Source organism: Schistocerca piceifrons, chromosome X (assembly GCF_021461385.2).
Source record: "Schistocerca piceifrons isolate TAMUIC-IGC-003096 chromosome X, iqSchPice1.1, whole genome shotgun sequence".
In the NCBI taxonomy this organism is placed as follows: Eukaryota; Metazoa; Arthropoda; class Insecta; order Orthoptera; family Acrididae; genus Schistocerca; species Schistocerca piceifrons.
The window spans coordinates 683,847,671-683,861,533 of record NC_060149.1 but is presented as its reverse complement, the minus strand read 5'-3'; the positions used below and the strand labels follow the sequence as shown (position 1 = coordinate 683,861,533).

Genomic DNA, 13,863 nt, shown 5'->3' with positions numbered 1-13,863 from the left:
TTTATCGAAACCCAAACTACCTTCCCTGACCTGCCGGTACGTTATCCTGATGATCGACCTTTAATGAATCCGTTCGCAGTTTAGCTGGCGTCACCTTCATGTTAAGTGAACCTTGTGACATTCGTCCATTTGCAACTGTTTCCCCCATGAGAAACATTGCCACCGAATTCCACTGTTTGTTGCCAAAGATCTATCCTCGCACGATGTTTATCAAGGAATTCCATTCCGGGAATTACCGAATACCCCTCAACGACACGTGGTAACACCTCTACCTGCTCACTAAACTTAGTTCCTGCGATCACGAATTGAAGTACCGTCGTACCCAATGACTTCACTTTATTATCCCCCACCCCATGTAACCTATAACGTCGTGGCTCAAGCCTTCTCCTGCTAACCAGGTCTAGAGTAATAACAGACACGTGTGCCCCCGTGTCAATCAGAAACCTTTGTTCCCTTCCGTTCACCAAGCCTAATAAGCAACATTCCGTCTGTGCACCTACCAGCGCATTATCTAATTTCACTGGGACTGCTCTCCGATGCTTGGAGCAATCCCGTTCTCGTTTAACGCCTGCTGCCGCCGAGGTTCCCCCCTATCTTTACTCCTGCAGTTCACTGCCCGGTGACCCATTTTCCCACATGGGTAACACCGCAACTGACGCTGACATTGCCTCCTAATACGCCCTACCTGCCACAACCAAAACACTTAGTTTCCGTTGCCTGAACTTTATGCTCCACCCTTTGCTTCGTCGCATAATCTACCTCCTCTAAATACGTGGCAATGCTTAGATCCGCCGCAAGATCACTGGGATTCTCCGCTCTCACCCGACGTGACATTTCCGGCGGTACTCCCCACAAAAACACATCTAACGCCCTGACCTCTGCGTCTTGTAACAGCAATCTACTAATAGTCTCCCCATTCTGTGACAGTTCGTACGTTTGTAATTCAGTTTTCGTACCCTGTCTAAGAAAATCTCCACAGACTCATTTCTCCTCATAACTAATGCACTTAATTTATCACGGAAAGACCTGGTACCATTATGTTTTTGGTAACTCTGGTGCAACCCAGCCTCAAACTCTGGAAACGTCCCCACATTGTTCAACGTCTCATGGTACAATATGTACGATTTTGCATCCCCTATCAATCGTAACTTCGCCACTCCCAACATTTCAACATCCGACCAACCATTGACCTCAGCCATTGCGATAATGTCATTAAGGAATACCGACGCACCCTCTGTTGCTTTACCCGAAAAGGGGTTAATCAATGCCGAGATTGCCGGGTAAAAAGGTCTATGACACTCCACGACCTGTAATTTACTTTTAACCGACGTCCCTTCCCCTACTTACAGTGCCTCAAATCTCCCTGCTAATTCTTCATATTTTTCCTTGTCCCTTATCCCCGCCTCTGATAGTACCCGAATTTGCTCTGTTAGAGCGGCTACAGCTTCTGCTGTAGTCACTGCTGCAGCCTCCGCTGCTGACCATGTTTCCACCATTCTTGCTTATAGCTCCACTGTTACCATTAATTTCGCCCTACTACTCCTTAAACTTAGTTCTTGCGGTGAATCATCGCCCATCTACATTCTGAATAATTGCGCGTCAAACACCAAATCTCTCGCAAATAAAGCAATTGTTTGGCACCCACTTGGTACACGGTAATCCGTGATCTGTCAGGTTACAAAAGTTACGTCATTTAAGCGCTATGTTATCGTGTCCCCCATTTCCCCCAAATTCAGATAAACCTACAGGCTCCTCCGGCCTTACAAAAGACACCATTAAAAAGTCTATCCTAATTCACACTTAACCCTTCAAAACACAAGACACATAAACAATAAATCAAACGTCACTCACCCATCCAAGACACATAAACAATAAATCAAACGTCACTCACCCATCCACATCGAGCTCGTGTGCAGGTAAACAGTCTGCTTTCCTCCCTATACTGGCATGGAGGAACACCTCCCAAACGACAAGACGTAACAAGAAGTTCACGACCACCTGCCATAAACGCAAACAAACACCTCAACTGCCCCCCTACACAGGGATACCTCAATGCTACTTGCTTGACATAAGATGTGGGAGTGGAAATCCGGAACCGGCGTTGTAACCGGCACCACTTTTGACACCACTGCTGCGGGGTCGTTGTGTCGAATCCGGGACTCCAGATGGCAGACCTTAAGCCGGGACCCACCGCGCCGTATTTTGTCAGGAGCCCGAGCAAGCTCAAGAGCGTCAAGGAGCAGTACAGAGTGATACAGCAGTATTCGGTGACATTCGTTTATTCACATAATTTGCAGTACTCGATGGGTGAAGCATAGTGTCGGCGTGCCGCCCGTACGTTGTCCTGCCATTCCGTAGACTGCTACAGTCCCTGGTCCTCGCCGCCCTCCACCCTGTTTGGCCTGCTCTGTCCGACCATGGGAAGAAGGTGGGTGTACTGGTCACCCGTGGCCCTCGGGCCGCCGCTGTTCCCAGGACAGGACCAGACTCGAACCCACGCCTTCCTGGGTGCTGTGCTGCAGTTAGCCGCTAGTGGTGCTTGCCGGATGGCAACACCCACTCCCGTCTCTGGCGCTGTTGCAGCGCTGCTGCACCTCCCGCAGTGTCCGCCTCGCCCGGACCCTGGTACGCCAGGTGGGAAGTGAATGTGGACAGTAGACTCGAAGGGAACCGAGCCCCACCTGGATCCACTGCAGACCGCTGTCACTGCCCTCTTTCAGGCAGACCGTGCGATCTCCAAGTTCCAGGCTGCTGTTTCGTCCCGCTACGGTGTTGTGTCCCTGGAGGCGGAATGTAGCCCAAACAAGGGCATAGGAAACATAATACAAGTTTATGCAGAATACTTATAATATTGCTGTCAGACTGGCGTCTATAAGCGAAGGCCAGCACAGGTCCATCCTAATGCTCGACTGACCTGGCACACCCTGTCCCAAGCTAAAATTGTCCATCTATTTATATAAATTTTTCCCTCGCTTCTAGCGTAGTGTCAGAGAGAGGCAGAAACTACGGCAGGGATAAATTCCGACACGTCAGCTACTTACAGACAACCACTTTTGGCTGTGGGCTAGTGCCCCGCCTCATACATCGCAATAACTTAAAGCAACGCTACAGTTTTCTGGCTCGTTGTTGCTCCACTCAAAACAAATTGTGCATCAGTACTGCCGTCGCAGCTCCGCACCCGTGAGTGTCATGTTTACCTTGCGTGGCCCGCTGGCTGTTGACTGTTACCACACTCTGCCAGTGGCCCCAGATTTCATTAACCAACCGTGCTTTCATTGAATTTTGACAAAATTTCCCTTTCGTTCGACTAGGTCTAATACCAGTACAGCACTTATTTGGGAAGAAGTGTTAACTGCCTTCTAGGAAGGTGTCACGCGAATTTGTATTTGCTTTCTTAAATAAATGTATTTTGCGTTTAATTTTGGTGGATATGGATGATGCGGTGGTCAGTCTTGCTATAACGACGTTGTTATCACTAATCACTATATCCGTCATTATGCTCTCTTATCTGCTCAGGATCATTTGTTGCCAAGAAGTCAAGTATGTTGACGCAATCATTTACACTTAGAGAGGGCTCCTGAAGTAATTCCTCAAAATAATTTTCGGAGAAAGCATTTTGTAAAATCTCTGATGTTGTTTTACATCTACCACCGACATATGGACGATGGATTGAAGTCATCGCCAACTGTAAATGTATGAGTGGTGTACATATTTGTGATGAGAACCAAGTTTTCTTTGAACGGTTCAGCAATTGAAACATCTGAGTCTGGAAGTCGGCGGAAGTCGATACAAAGTTCAACTCATACCGAATAAAGGCGTTGATCTTTAACCGTAAGAAGAAAAGAGCGAAAACTGTTTGGACAACAGCACATGAAGTGACATGCAAACAGCTCAATAGCTTCAACAACAACACATCGTACATCAGCCTTCAGAATGAGTGACCAAGCATGAAAAAATAATTACCAAGACTACACTGGGAGACAAATTAATAACATTAAGTAAGCAGGGCGAGCAAAATTGTAATTAACAAGTGACATATTGCGTTAGCGGATATTTATTTCCTTATTGACCTCTGAAAGCAGCGACCGAGATGGCCAATCTTATGTGTTCTGCCATATTCAGTTACCAGTACTTCCTAATCGGACCATTAATCGGTCTTCATTTTTTGTTGTTGGGCTAAAAAAGAAATTTTCTCAAGATGCTACAAGTGGGACATTGAGACGAACAATATTTGTTGAGTTATTGACATCTCAACGTAGCAACCTAGGACCACAAGGGCGCATTTTACCCCTTATTCAGCAGCTCATATCACCTTATCGGATTGTTAACCTGCCTTCATGTTTGGATGCTGCAAGTGGGGCATTGCAACTGAGAATATTTAATGAGTTTGAAAGAAGATTACCGTTAATGAAGTGAAAGATCCACGCGGTCGACGCCAAGTGAAAAGCTACTCCTTATGTTTCAGATCTAGAGTGCAATAATAAAATGGGAAGGAACTGTTAATTAGAACTCAGGGAGAAGCTGTAGTGTAATTGACATTCTATTTATTCATCTTAAACATGACAAGACAACAAAAATATTAAAGAAGCATCACACAAACAGTTTTATTTAACAAACGCCTTACTAACATGGGATCTACGGTGGACAAAGTGATCCCCTGGGGATCTACACACGACACTAAACAGAACACTAATCGCTCTATATGACTTCATACACGTGAATTCTGGTTATAGCTCCAAACTACGCCACCACCAAGCATCTATATTCTACCATACAAAAAAAAAAAAATTATGGTTCGAAAGAACAGGGTGCTGAGAAATATATACTACGAGGTGCATTCAAGTTCTAAGGCCTCCAATTTTTTTTCTCCGGACTGGAAAGAGATAGAAACATCCGCATTGTTTTAAAATGAGGTCGCGTTCTTTGTCGATACATCCCAGAGATGGCAGCACCATATGGCAGATAGAATTTTACCGCCAGTGGCGAGAATGAGAACTGTTTTAAATACTTAAAATGGCGAGGTTTTCCTTTCTTGAACAGCGTGCAGTAATTCGTTTTCTGAATTTGCGTGGTGTGAAACCAATCGAAATTCATCGACAGTTGAAGGAGACATGAGGTGATGGAGTTATGGATGTGTCGAAAGTGCATTCATGGGTGCGACAGTTTAATGAAGGCAGAACATTGTGTGACAATAAACCGAAACAACCTTGGGCTCGCACAAGCTGGTCTGACGACATGATCGAGAAAGTGGAGAGAATTGTTTTGGGGGATCGCCGAATGACTGTTGAACAGATCGCTTCCAGAGTTGGCATTTCTGTGGGTTCTGTGCACACAATCCTGCATGACTACCTGAAAATGCGAAAAGTGTCATCCAGGTGGGTGCCACGAATGCTGACGGACGATCACATGGCTGCCCGTGTGGCATGTTGCCAAGCAATGTTGACGAGCGATGATAGCACGAATGGGACTTTCTTTTCGTCGGTTGTGACAATGAATGAGACGTGGATGCCATTTTTCAAACCAGAAACAAAGCGCCAGTCAGCTCAATGGAAGCACACAGATTCACCGCCACCAAAAAAATTTCGGGAATCCGCAAGTGCTGAAAAAATGATGGTGTCCATGTTCTGGGACAGCGAGGGCGTAATCCTTACCCATTGCGTTCCAAAGGGCACTACGGTAACAGGTGCATCCTACGAAAATGTTTTGAAGAACAAATTCCTTCCCGAACTGCAACAAAAACGTCCGGGAAGGGCTGCGCGTGTGCTGTTTCACCAAGACAACGCACCTGCACATCGAGCTAACGTTACGCAACAGTTTCTTCGTGATAACAACTTTGAAGTGATTCCTCATGCTCCCTACTCACCTGACCTGGCTCATAGTGACTTTTGGCTTTTTCCAACGATGAAAGACACTCTCCGTGGCCGCACATTCACTAGCCGTGCTGCTATTACCTCAGCGATTTTCCATTGGTCAAAACAGACTCCTAAATAAGCCTTCGCCACTGCCATGGAATCATGACGTCAGCGTTGTGAAAAATGTGTACGTCTGCAGGGCGATTACGTCGAGAAGTAACGCCAGTTTCATCGATTCCGGGTGAGTAGTTAATTAGAAAAAAAATCGGAGGCCTTAGAACTTGAATGCACCTCGTATAGCCCTACGTCGCAGCACAAATACTTTACCTTCTTGCTGGTCAAGGCGGCACACCACGATGCGTTCGGCAACTGAAGTCATGGACGGCGGCAATCTGTTATTCAATGCGCGTCCCCGAAAAATGCAAGTACGCGGCCTCACGATCGATTAATTCACAATGCAGGTACTTCCCTATGAGCCCCTGAAACCCCGGTGGATTCCAATGTGCAGGTGGATCCCTTTTGCTGGTCTGCCAAACCAACACTCGTTGTGACCGTGATGATGTAAGAAGTACCTCTGACGGTTCAGTAGGTGACTGGCACAGGCTCCAAGTCACACACTAGCAGAGGACACAAGTCTCGCTGCTTAGGTAGAGACCTGCAGTTCTTTAGTAGCAAAGCGCCAGTACAAGAGACTTGTACAAGAGTGATCCTTCTTCCTTTGTCACCGAGTCCTCCTCAGCTCGGTTCCAAAAGCACATTTCTCTTTTTTGACTTCCCCACTTTCGCACAAGCCGGTCACGAGCTGGAGCCCGGCATTCTAAGCCCGGAGAGTGGTCTTTGCATTGCAAACCGATTTGACCAATCAGAGGCCTTAAAGTTAATTGAAAGAAAACGGAAAATCGCTTCTGCTTCGCGGCCTCTTTCCCACGCGTTTGTTGTGTCTTTTGGTAACACAGTATAGGATGGAAGCACAGCCCTCCATAAACAGCTTGTTATCTCCTCTGTTGCGTCCATTTCAAAGTTTCCAAAGAACGGCCATAAACTCGCCAAAAGCGTCATGCTGAAACATGTTTTGAAACAGAGTTTGGGCGTCTGCATGCCAGTTTCCCTGTCCCACGGATATCCGCAGAACGTTTACATTTCTTTTGGTGGCTTGCTCCCTAATAAAGGCCCATACTCTGCTTTATTCCCGGCCTAGAATGCGCTGCCGGCGACTTCTCGGCACTGGCTCATATACCTGCAAGCCAGCCTCCCCCATAGCACCGAATCAGTAGTGAGAGTTCCCTGAAATCTCTTATTACCTCCCCGTTCCTCTCAAATTTATTCATAGGGAGTGTCACACTTTAAAAGGTTAGTGTGACACGGAACAGAATAAACGGTGACACTTAGTAGAGTCATTATCAAAAAATGGTTCAAATGGCTCTGAGCACTATGGGACTCAACATCTTAGGTCATAAGTCCCCTAGAACTTAGAACTACTTAAACCTAACTAACCTAAGGACATCGCCCGCATCTCGTGGTCGTGCGGTAGCGTTCTCGCTTCCCACGCCCGGGTTCCCGGGTTCGATTCCCGGCGGGGTCAGGGATTTTCTCTGCCTCGTGATGGCTGGGTGTTGTGTGCTGTCCTTAGGTTAGTTAGGTTTAATTAGTTCTAAGTTCTAGGCGACTGATGACCTCAGCAGTTGAGTCGCATAGTGCTCAGCGCCAGCCTAAGGACATCACACACACCCATGCCCGAGGCAGGATTCGAACCTGCGACCGTAGCAGTCCCGCGGTTCCGGACTGCAGCGCCAGAACCGCTAGACCACCGCGGCCGGCCATTATCAAAGAAATGAACATGAATCTATCTCTCTGCACCATAAATCCCAGCACAGTGTTATACCCTGTCTTAACCACATTCAACCAGGGGTCATCCATACCCTCTCTGCTGCATGCCCACAAAAATAAATGAGAAATAATGTGTGATGAGCATACCATCAGGTCATATTCCCGAAGACCCAGATTTATATAAAAATTATTAAACGGTTACACGGCCATGCTGACATTTATGTAACTCATTCATCCTGAAATTGGGGTTAGTGAAGGTTATTCCCTTACTTGAATATAATATTGTGGTCTTGAGGATTCTCTGCCCCTAGGAAAAATTACTACCCCTGCCCAATTATAGACATGGCTACATTCATTCCTTGACAGAATATTGATTACACACGCTCCCACATTCATCCAAAAAGAAACTATTACTAGGTTAAATTTTGCGAGTTATCCATGCTTCTTATTTATCTAAAATGTGTAAATCTGCCGCTTAAATGTAAAGATATAAGTGTCAACACAACGAAACAACATATGAGTGTCATAAAACAAGTGAAACTTTACACCAAATGCCAAAATAATGCATGAGTCCATTAACAAAAATAAATCTTGATAATAAAACATAGAGTAAACATATGAATGTGTAAGACGGAAACCGTAAGGCACATATCAGACATGTAAAAATAAAAAGAGAAACATACATAAAACAACAATCAGAACAAAGCTTCCTATAGCTCCCTTCTCAAAAGGTCTTCAGGGAGCCCAAAACATTTTTTATAAATTTACAATTGGCACACCAAAAACCGCACTACACATGTCAGACAACAGGTTGGATGTGGCAGCTATGTGGGATGAGTTAGCCAAGGTGGGTTACAGCTTTTTTTTGGCATGTACAGTACAGGCAGCCCCGCTGTGTGGCAGGACCTTGTCTCTGGCGGCAATCATCGGCGTCTCGTTTACTGACCGTCTTGGATGACGTGGTGGTTGGCAATCCATGGCCGCTGTTGAAGACATTCATGGGAAGACTCTTGCAGCATTTGGACACCAGGTTTGAGATGAATCACCTCCCGCTGTCGCCGTCGTTCATGTCTCCAGACACGTAATACCTTCATTCAGCGGACCTCAAGTGCGTGCTGCTGGCTCCTGTCTCGGGCTTCCATTCATTGGGTGGGTCCCTCGGGACCTTGTAGTGGTACCGGCAGTGAAAGTGCTCCGTTGGCGCCCACGCCAGGCCCCTGTTGACAGATGTAGGCCCGAAGGGGCTCGCGCGCTTTGGACCCATATTCACACAGCCGATGACATAATGTCTACCAGCGGCCCGCCGGTCGCTAAGTCGGCCACCGCCTTCACTGTCTGCCCTCCTCGCAGGAGTGCCCTGTGGCCTTGACCGTCCAGCATGAGCGACGGCCCCTCTCCAAAGCTGCTTCAGTCGATGCCGCTGCTCCGCAGGTCAGTAACCTCTCCTAAACGCCTGGCACATCCCCATCAACTCAGCTGCAAATAGTCTGCACAATCCTTACAAGGAGATTCAGTGCCGTGTTTGTATAAATGTGTTTACAACATAAATACAATGAATTATAATGAAAGATTGCTCCAAGAATAAAAGAATAAACGGTTTGACAATGCCTAATATATAATCCTATTCTATTACATAAATAATATGATATTATTACAGTGATAATTTTAAATGATTACATTTCTTTATAATCTTAAGTAGTGGTGAGGTGTTGTACGGTATGATAGTGTACTGTTAATTTCCCGTAACCTTTCATGCACAAAAAATACTAAGCTGGCTTAGAGTACACATTCACTTCAGTCATACTCAATCCATCTAAGTCTATTACTTATTCGTGCAACCCAATTACTGCTAAATATATACAAATTAATATACTCCCATTCTTGTTGACGTTAAAGTGGCACTAAGCTGGTGTATGGCATCAATCTGCATGAGAACTGATGTCACCAATCTGCTACGAAATTCTCTCTCTCACTCTCTCTCTCTCTCTCTCTTTTTCTTTTTTTATTGTTTTTGCTGAAACTGACACAAATTTTTCTCAGGTTGGTGTACAACATTTTCTACTCCAGCTCCTGAAACAAACATAAAGCACAAGATATTAACGACAATTGACTATCAAGCTACACATCTTCCGTTCTTCTCTTTCTCACAAATTAATCTGTGCCTCGATCACTCTGTATAAACATACCAATGTGACTTGCACATTCCGTGCTCACATCACATAGTACAAACAATCGTCCAAGATCAACCACTCAGGCGCTTGCGAACTTACTCGCGAAAGCCCATACGAATATCATCACACAATAGTGAAGAAACCACATGCGAAAGCCACAAGCGAAAAATCACAGTGAACTACAACCGCCTTAGACTCGATAGCTCATCTGTGTAACCACACTCGAATAAAATATCCAATTCGCGAGAAACATCGCACCAAAGGCGGCATCCACAGACAAAAACGCACCACAAATACATTGCGCCACTGGCGATAACAATAAACAGCCCGCAGTGAAGACACATTGCACTGGGCACTAGTCACAAACCACAGCAAAACACATAAGAACGTCAACACGCATTTAGCGTGGACATTACACGACCATCCTACAAAATACCTCCAAGAATCTCGCAAACCTATCTCAACGACGCCCCTCTCACACAAAATACTATGAATTATATGCCGGGTCGTTCAAGGGCGTGTACTGCGATTCATACGCAATGAACAGAAGAAATATAATTGTAACTGATCTCTAACATGTTACAAGAAGAATTCCGTCCCCAATACTCGAGCTCTTTTGTTTTTGTACTCAAACATATAAGATTCTATTGTTGTTGTGACACCTGATTCAGTCGTTCCGTGCAAACTGCAGAACTGCTAAGATAACATATTACTCACGCGAAATAGGACACAAATAAACATCCAAGTTTACATCGTTAAATCGGCAAACCCCTACTCTCAACAACTGTAATTGATTCAGCTCTGGGATGACCAACTGTACATTTAAAAACTTGCTACATGTTACGAAGAAATACTTGTACAGTAAAATTTTAACAATGCAACTCTTACACCTAGCAGTAATGGGAGCAGTTTCTATGCTAATTACCCTGGTGAATCACAAAAGATCTAAAGAAATGATCGTTATCTTTAAAATTATTATAACTATACAAACTTATGCTACAATGCTTATGTTCAGCTGGCCCTGAGCATTAACTGTGGCTTGTTCAGAATAAGAAAATTGCCATCGTATGTCCCCCTTTCTATGTTCTTCTCTACTCCTTCCTCCTGCTGTAACTGCTGCTGTCGTGACCGCTAGCTTTATTCAATAAAGTATTAAATGTGCTATATGAGATGCACTCCTGCCGATCTTCTAGATCTGAGGAACTCCAGCTGATACGCATTCTCTTGCGCGATATGGCGTATCCGAAGCGGTCCATTATACACATTGAAGAACTTTTGGCACTGTGTAATGTTGTTGCATTAATTTGTTCTGAAAGCGGTGTTAATATTCAAGACCATAAGAGTGGGTTAAAAGCTGTGAGCTATCTGAGGAAGTTAACCTTGCATTACTGCGCAACTGTTTCACCAGGTATCCAGTCTAGCTTACCAAATTCCCAACCAGACTAACATTAATTATAATCTTTTAGTACTCATCTTATGATGGTTCAAATGGCTCTGAGCACTATGGGACTCAACTGCTGTGGTCATCAGTCCCCTAGAACTTAGAACTAATTAAACCTAACTATCCTAAGGACATCACACACACCCATGCCCGAGGCAGGATTCGAACCTGCGACCGCAGCAGCAGCGCGGCTCCGGACTGGAGCGCCTAGAACCGCACGGCCACCACGGCCGGCATCTAATGATAACCAGTGATATATATATATATATATATATATATATATAAAGACAATTTAAATAAAACGAAATAAATCAGTTTATATTTGGACATTTATTTTAACATTGATCATTGTTCCGTTAAAATTTCAGCATATCAATCTTGATTCATAACTAAACTGGTGCCTTATTTAGGATTGTGAAAATGTGAGTTTGTAATTTTACGGAACACATCAAATAGGGAGCCAAGATTGGGAGACTACATACAACACTGCATTCATAAAATAACACACGAAGAACATTGAAACATATCCAAGAGGAAATTAACCACAACCAACCGATTCAATTTTCACCAAAAGAAGTTACGTTCGTAGCGCAATCCTGTCCGTCATGAAATTACCAGACACTCGTATACTAAATTCATACTAACTCTCTGTCAAATCTTCCCGAAAAGAATAGCTCAGGGTTACTTTGATGCTTACACCACATGTTTCACGTGGTCAACTTGGTTTACACAAAGAATGTAACTCCACAATAATTTTGATAATTAAAATAAATTACATCGAAACGCGATTTACAAAAGAAAAACCTCGAACTGGTTACTGTCGTCTTACTATTAACCTGATGGGTCAAACAATTGTATAAGTACGTGGTACTGGCCTCACAAAGTACACCCCACGTGGGTTGAACATAAAGAAAAGCTGCTATATTGAAAAATATTGTCAAGACGAGACGTTATAATCTCACGCACATTCGCATTTAAGATTGATGATCTTAGTTAGAGTTACTGATCAACACGTGGTTCCACTTTACTCACAAAGTAGTGGAGGAGGAGGAGGAGATTAGTGTTTAACGTCCCATCGACAACGAGGTCATTAGAGACGGAGCGCAAGCTCAGGTGAGGGAAGGATGGGGAAGGAAATCGGCCGTGCCCTTTCAAAGGAACCATCCCGGCATTTGTCTTAAGCGATTTAGGGAAATCACGGAAAACCTAATCCAGGATGGCCGGAGACGGGATTGAACCGTCGTCCTCCCGAATGCGAGTCCAGTGTGCTAACCACTGCGCCACCTCGCTCGGCCACAAAGTAGTGACAAAGCAACTACCAGAAGACATTCTGAACTTCACTCGAATAACACTGCGTTACAATTTAAGATAACATTAGATATTTTAGAGCTAAACCTGAAATAAAGGTGATTAAATTTTCAGTTAGGCTGAACTTAAGAAATCCACTGTCCTACGGACTTAGCAGACACGTGCTTAGCCGGAGATCTTACCACTTCAGATGCTCGCCGCGGACAGACTGACCTGGGCCCCTACCGAACGCGCTTAACAGATACAAACGGAAGTGACCAGAGGGGCAGCTTCCTATACCAACATGACAAGGGACGGACAGGACCATACTAAGAATAGAAACATCTCTGCTTTTAGAAAGCATAGCTACCTGTTCCGACGTTGGTCTTGCTGTTCTCTAGCAGACAGGCTTGTCTGCTACCATCAAGCATGCAACTAGAAATACATTTGCTCATTCATCCTCTCACACAGAAGGGAAGGGGGATGAGAGTATCTTATCATATACAGTATATAAAGGAAAGCGGATGTAAGTTCCGTATGAGACTGTGTGACATGAATTACATATAAACTGTTTTAAAGTGTAGTAGTGTGACAGATCGTTCTTGTTTATGTGTAAAAGTAACACGTTTCACTGCTCAGTCTCCTCCCAGATAGTCAGAGACACCACAGTTAATTTAGAAGAGGAATTTATGCCGTAAATGACAACAGATTTAAGAAATTAACATGAAAGGGATCCAACAGAGACGTTTCAACTGTCTCTTCTGTTTCTTTGAGAGCCTAAACGATTTGACGAGAACCTTCTGTCCAACGCGAAATTCACGGACCCGAGCCTTCTTATCTTCTCGCTTCTTCCTACGGTCGCAGGTTCGAATCCTGCCTCGGGCATGGCTGTGTGTGATATCCTTAGTTTAGTTAGGTTTAAGTAGTTCTAAGTTCTAGGGGACTGATGACCTCAGATGTTAAGTCCAATAGTGCTCAGAGCCATTTCAACCTTCTCCTACCAGCTTCCCGAATCCTTTGCAGCGCCATACCGATTATCTCTCAGTGCGGAAACTGTTTCCGCCGGGGAAATTCCACTGGTTCCCGTACTTTCTCTGCTGGGTTTCTGTTCTTTAACACAGTTATCGGTGTCAAGAGAGTTGAACCATGTGGAAGTTCACTCACAACATTTTGGAAATCCCGCAGCGTCACGTCCCATGGGCTGTGCTGTCGATGACAGTAGATACCACACAGATTTCCCAGGTCCTTCATCCATCGTTCGGCGGGGTTCGATCAGAGTTGATGT

At 44.8% G+C, this 13,863-nt stretch overlaps 1 non-coding gene across 1 annotated transcript; it reads right to left on the bottom strand.

Moving 5' to 3' along the window:
* Window positions 1-12,508: 12,508 nt before the first annotated feature.
* Trnaa-cgc lies at window positions 12,509-12,586 on the bottom strand. The gene has a single exon. It is a non-coding gene; the product is annotated as a tRNA-Ala (tRNA).
* Window positions 12,587-13,863: the final 1,277 nt, after the last annotated feature.